Here is a 6,738-nt window from a genome sequence, read left to right as displayed (position 1 = left end):
ATATTTTCCTTGTTTTGTACACCTCCGAATGGGATATTTTCTGTTTTGTACACTCAATGGTTCGAATATTCAGTAGCTAATATCGGAATACAAATCAATACATTTATGCATGTTGCATAATAATTTACCAGCATAAATAAGAATCGTCAGGCAAGTTTTCTTCTTTGGGGCAAGTTTAAATGAAAGCACTGGGATATATCAAACTGAAAATATTTAAGAGATGCTATACCATTCATTAATTTTGACTTATACAGGTGGGTTTTCCGAGGAATTACTTCCGCATAACGAAATGCAATAAGGGGGATAGCGCGACCGTGGTTGTGGTTGCCATATATTACAGGAAGTAGTAACAGAGGGGGTACAGAATTTACAGGTATCTACAAATTGCAGTAGTAATATAATATTCACAATAATAAAAGACGTGGCATTGCATAATAATATCAAACTGTAGATAAAGAAGTAATGGTATCAGTATGTAATAGTTCTGCTAGTAGCAAGTATCAGTGTCTATATTTATATTACGAACAAATAGTTGTTTATTAATGAAATTTTCATGTAAACATTTAATACCAAATATTAGTGAAAATTGTTTACTTACATTTTCTGTTCAAGTTTTCTTCTATAAGTGGCAAGCTCTCAGTTTTGTAATTATGTTCTTTTTTTCCTTGTTAGGAGTTTACTATACTTCCAGACTTGTGGATTGATATCCTCCTCTGAGCATCGGTAAACCGAGTCAGAAACGGTCATCAAATCTCTCAAGCACAACACTTGACAGCCGCTTCCCGCTCAGTAGGATTACACTAACAGTCCTCATCGTGGCTGAATATATTCCGAGAATCTCGGCGAGAAACCCGCATCGCACTATAGTAGTGGTCCTATAAAGTATGATCATGGTTTCGAGTTCGATGTTCATTCACAGACTACTTTTACTAACAACTTCGTTCTACTACACCGGATTTTCACGCGATATGTTGGTACATGTATGATGCAATATGTGGGCATAGTTTGACCATTTCAAAACTAATAAGCCATAGAGGTGCAACTAAACTAAACCATATCTACTAGGAAAGCATATTTCTTCAGTGATATTTCCAACGAAATTTTAGGTGCATATATATATATTAACTACTCCTAGATGATTTTGTTTTTGAATCCAAAGATTCATGAATCTTTAAAAAAATCGATGTTGATTGTTTATGATAGTAACGGTATTCATATGCGACGTTTCAATTTCAAGTGTTATATCTAATTAAGTTAAATCTGCCTGACAATTATACTTGGTTAATTTGAACATCATGATTACACATTTGCTTTTAAGTGTGCTAATCCTTGTAAGATAAATATCTATTTACTTCACGATAAACCTTTCTTGCTCTTATATTTATCGTTCTAGTATTCCCCAGCCTACCTTTGTTGGTTACTGGGTGACCATTTATACCTAACTCTGGTTTCCCTTCAAAACGCATAAATCTTTCGCCTTTTACTAAAGGTTTCCGTGGAGGGGAAACAACTTAGTGTTTTATTCAATTTTATTCTATAGCCCACTTCGGTGGTTCATTAAAATGATATGTTAAGACTATATACATTTGATCTAATGTATATAGTTCAAGGGGATTCAGTTTTCTAATAAACCTGTTAGAATGCCCATTCCATTTCAAGCTAGACCCTAAGAATTCATCACTTTCATCTCATCTAAAACCCACATCTTGAATTTTTAGGAAGTGTTAACATTATATTTCTGAAGGGAAAAAAACATTTTCTTGAACAAATAGTTACGCCTCAAATTGATACGAAAAAATTAAGAATACTGATCAACCATTACATAAAAGAAAAAAATCAAATGTTTTCTTATATTTTAGTGGTAGTGTATATGAAAAAAAAACTAATAATAATAATAATAATAATAATAATAAAATATTGTCAATGTTTCGATATTGTATTTTTCTGCAACTGGTCATCTCCAAATCGTTCAGTAACTGGATAGCTAATATAGGATTACAAGATCTGTATGTCCGGTATGTAAAAGAATAATTTACGAGAAAAAAATAATAGCCACTCGACAGTTTTCTTCTATTGAGTTGGTTTATCATATATATGTATGGATATATCAAACCATAAGCATTTAAGAGATTTCTACGCCATTTAAAAATCTTTCTCTCGCCAACACTTAAGAGAGCTAGTTCTAATGTAATACTTTTGTATAACGATATGTAAAAAGGGGATAGCGGATATTTGTATAACGATATGTAAAAAAGGGGATAGCGGATATTTGTATAACGATATGTAAAAAGGGGGATAGCGCGAACGCAGTCCCCAACTAACAAAAATTGCGCACTCGAGTTAACCACATTTGGGTTAATCGCAAGGGTAGCGCCACGGGTGCAATGGGACCTCCTTGGGAAAAAACCGCCTTCATGATCACGGTATCTCCTGTGCAGGTAAGTTTTGCTAAACAACCCACCCGCCGACCACGCAAACTTACTTGAAAGAACCCAGGCGTCTATAAACACCTAATACAATTATCAAAATTTGAAACTTTCTTTTGCTAAATCAACTAGTGAACTACACTTACTGTTCTATTATACCACTGTATTTGGAACAAAATGTCAATGATCAAAAATTATTATTTTTTAATTTATTAGTTTTAATTATACTTTTTTAGTGTACTTGTTATTATTTTATATTGTGACATTTTATGGCAATTTCGTTAGGTTCTATATATATATTTTATATATAATTTGATATATATATTTAATTATATATTATATATATAATATATTTTTAAATATGAAATATGTATATATATATATATAAATATATTATATATATAAAAATATATATATATATATTATTTTTATTTTATATATATATATATAATTTTATAAATATATATATATATATATATTTTAATATATAAACCCACATATGCACACTCACAACATATCATCAAACCCTTCGAAATCTATAAATACAGATGGATACACAGTACGAAAATATTTGTGGGAAATGTAATATTAACATGATATAAATGCACACAGGGATATGCATTTTCAAATCTTGGTTATATTACGTTAGACTAATATCAAATATCGCAATACTCTCTCTCTCTCGTCTCTCTCCCCTCTCTCTCTCTCCCCTCAATATATAAAATATATATATATATATATTATATATATATAAATATATATATAATATATATAATGCAATAATAGTAAACGATCATAGAATGTTTACTCAAGTATACCCAGAAAAATCATTTCTTTCGTTAAGGTTCCATATATATATATATAATATATATATAATATATATAATATATAAATATATATAGATATATATATAAAATATATATATATATAAAATATATATCCCACTTTTTTTGTATAATGCAAATACAGAATAGTACGAAAGTGTTCGTGTGCGTGCGTGTTAGTGTGTGCGCTTACGTTTTACGAGTACATACATACACATGGACGCAGTGTGTGCAGAAATACGGGTTCTAAATATTATATACAGTAGTAATAGGCCTTGGGCATATAATAATATGTGTGTGTGTGTGTGTAGGGCAGGCAATGTGTCTGTGGGTGTGAAAGTTGTGTTTTAATAAAGAGGTTTGGATAGTGGCAAAGAAGCTACAAGTATTTTGTCCGAAAAAGTTATCCTTGTAACCCCCGCAATAGTTTCTGGGAATTTTCATACAGGAAACATTTTCATATGCCAATCAAGATTTCAATAACTTCCAATGTCATGTCGCTTAAATCCTTATATCTATAAAGAATATCACTAGCAAGTCTTCAGAAACATTTTCTCGGACACGCACACAACCTTGTTTCAGTATCGCTTCTCGGCCTTTTGGCTAAGATCAAAGTGTAGTATCTGTTCTTATCAGTTAATATCTGATACGATCCCCTTTGTGGGATCTACGATATTAAACTGATTTTTGGAAAATGGCGAAGTGCTAGGGGCTTGCTCCCCCTTTTGCCGCGGATCGGCCCGGTATTGCAGTACCTCCGGGATTGGTCCACTCCCTCCGGGAGGGTATCATCTAATTATATTTATTTGCAAGTAATAACCAAACATTAAGATTAACCCTTTCTTAACAGATGGTATTACACTAGCTTCAAGAAAATATTGGACTTCAACGGTTCCCTTTCTGCAAATAAAAACCGAAATTTAAATGATTTCTGAGAACGGCCCACTTATTGCAGTCCCTCCTAGACTGATCCAATCTCTCTGGGAAGCTATTAATTAAATAAAAACATATCAACTATTTGACGATATATCACGGGTAAGGCTACAATCACATTCAGCTCCAAGTGTGTAAAACACCAGTGCCGTCCCACTCCATGTGACACCTTAGTGTAGTAACTTTTGGTATACATAACTATGAATTTTGTCATTCATTAATTAATCACGATTTCACCTTCACATTCATTGACTTTGTGTTACCGGGAACATTAAGTAACAAAAGGGGTACAGGAACTCGAGTATAATAATTTTTACATGGTGGCAATACTAAGAATAGTGGCATCCAAAAATAGACAAAGCAATAATGATTATTCTAATAGTTTTACTTGTAATAGAAAGCACAAAAAATATCTACATCTGCGAGCAAATTAATTGCTTATATTTAAAATATGGTTTAAAACACTTAAACTGATGAAAATTACATTAATAACAAATACTGACACTTTCCCATATTTTACTGGCAACACATTGAAATTGTAATTTTTGTTTTAACAGTTTTTAAAAGTTAACCCAATCAGCACAGAAGGCTAGATTACATGCCATACCCACTGTAATACAAGTTTATTATAGTATTTACACAGATGGCTCTACAAGTGCTTAATCACCCAAAGGGGTCAGTCATTAGTCATACCTAGCTCACCTGTTTACCCTTTTCATTTACTTTTAGAAAGGGTCTTTTGCATTTTATCATTGTCTTAAATGTTACCCAAAATTTCAATAACAGTTAATAACCATAACACCATAACAATAATAACAGCATTGATATCAATTGTATTAAAAAGAAAAACCTTTTTCTCGCCATTTCAAGAAATGGGAAAATCAGGATCGGTCACTAGGGCACATGTGGAACCCATCGGTATGTTAAAAAAAAACTAATGGGGACAGACTTATACATCTGTGGTGGTTGGGTTAAGATACTTCTTGTGGATTGATATAACCCGTCACAACGGTCATCAAAACCTCTCAAGCAAACACTTTCGATCCGCTTTAAGCTCATGGGTACAATTTAAAAGTCCTCATCATGGTTGAATATATTCCGAGGATCTTGGTGAGAACCCGGCAATCGCACTTTTTAAGTGATCCTGTAAAGTAGATAATTTCTACAATTTCAGAATTCAAAGTCACACTACATTTAACTTAGGACTTTATTTTACTACACCGAATTTGACATTTTCCTATTGTTTATGAATGACGTAATATGTGAATTTAGTTGCCATATATAAAATGCTTGCATGCTCTACACCAATATGGTAGGAAAGTAAAGTTTATACTGTACATGGTAAAATAAGTATCAGAGCTTTCTGAAAAAAAAAAAATAATAAAAATATAATAAAAATAATAATAATTAAAAATAAGTACCATGAAAGATAGACTAAACTAAATATATGTACTATGAATGCATATTTCTTCAAAGAACACATTTTGGCAAAATGCTTAGTTAACATAAACATCATGACTACACATTTGCTTTAAAGCATGCTGATTACTGAGGATACCGCTGATGCTGTCCGTAACATGACTGAAAAGTATAGATGAGTAACCAATGAATCAGTAGGAGGACACTCAACATCTCTGTGGGTTTTGCACACACAATTCTGGGGAGAGTTTGGGCTAAAGCAAGCTTTCCTGCTCAATGAGTCCCCAGGTGTTGTGCCCCGATCTGCAGCAAAAAGAGGGGTAGATTTTTCAATGGAAATTTAAACAAGTGAGATGAGGACTCTGAAGCTTTCTGCAGGAAAATTGTGACAGGGGATGAAATATGGCTTTTACCAGTAGGATCCTGAGGATAAAATTCAATCCCAAAATAGGGCTGCCCAGGGGGGAAGTGGACCAGTCAAAGCAAAATCAGAGTGTTCAAGAGGAAAGGCCACTGTCTTCCGAGATGCAGAAGGGTTTTGCTAGGGACTTCCTCAAGAGCAAGAAAACAATTACAGCTGCTTATTATGAATGTGATTTGAGGGTAACTGTCACCAAAAAAAAAAAAAAAAAAAAAAAAAAAAAAAAAAAAAACACCCCAGAAAGTTACATCAACACATTCTCTTCCACCACAACAAGCACCCGCTCATGGCGCCGGTAGTTAAAAGTTGTGCTACCTGAATTTCAATGGGGAAAACGTCTAACATCCACCTTTCAGCCCCAATTAGCCCGATTTCTTTCTGTTTTCCAAATTTAAAAAAAATATTTGAAGGTACCAATTTTCCATCGGGTTTTAAGATGGAAATGAGCTGCTATATCAAAAATAACAATAATTTGATTGACCTTAATGATTAAGGCGCATCTAAGCTTAAATGGCCTTAAAGGCTGGTATCAAAAGTCTGCAGAAGTGTATTTACCTGAACCCAGCATATGTTGAAAATAATCATCATAAACTGAAACCATTTTTCATGCTGTTCTTTTTTCACAACTTTTTGAAGCCCCCTCGTAATATAAAATATGAAAAGCACAAAAAAGAAATTAAAATAAATTGAGAATTTCAAATTTCTTCTCAATAGA

The 6,738-nt window shown here is 32.8% G+C and overlaps 3 non-coding genes and 1 pseudogene across 3 annotated transcripts; 2 read left to right on the top strand and 2 right to left on the bottom strand.

Annotated features, from left to right (window-relative positions):
• Positions 1-709: 709 nt before the first annotated feature.
• Positions 710-892, bottom strand: LOC119569835 (annotated as a pseudogene).
• A 547-nt stretch (positions 893-1,439) lies between these two features.
• LOC119569836 lies at positions 1,440-1,557 on the top strand. The gene has a single exon (XR_005228330.1). It is a non-coding gene; the product is annotated as a U5 spliceosomal RNA (small nuclear RNA).
• A 732-nt stretch (positions 1,558-2,289) lies between these two features.
• Positions 2,290-2,446, bottom strand: LOC119569833. The gene has a single exon (XR_005228328.1). It is a non-coding gene; the product is annotated as a U1 spliceosomal RNA (small nuclear RNA).
• Positions 2,447-3,833: 1,387 nt separating this feature from the next.
• On the top strand, positions 3,834-4,027 carry LOC119569834. The gene has a single exon (XR_005228329.1). It is a non-coding gene; the product is annotated as a U2 spliceosomal RNA (small nuclear RNA).
• The last annotated feature ends 2,711 nt before the right edge of the window (positions 4,028-6,738 follow it).

Source organism: Penaeus monodon, unplaced genomic scaffold, assembly GCF_015228065.2.
Source record: "Penaeus monodon isolate SGIC_2016 unplaced genomic scaffold, NSTDA_Pmon_1 PmonScaffold_19039, whole genome shotgun sequence".
Classification (NCBI taxonomy): domain Eukaryota; kingdom Metazoa; phylum Arthropoda; class Malacostraca; order Decapoda; family Penaeidae; genus Penaeus; species Penaeus monodon.
Note: the sequence above shows the minus strand (reverse complement) of the source record. Positions and strands in the feature narration are given on the sequence as shown.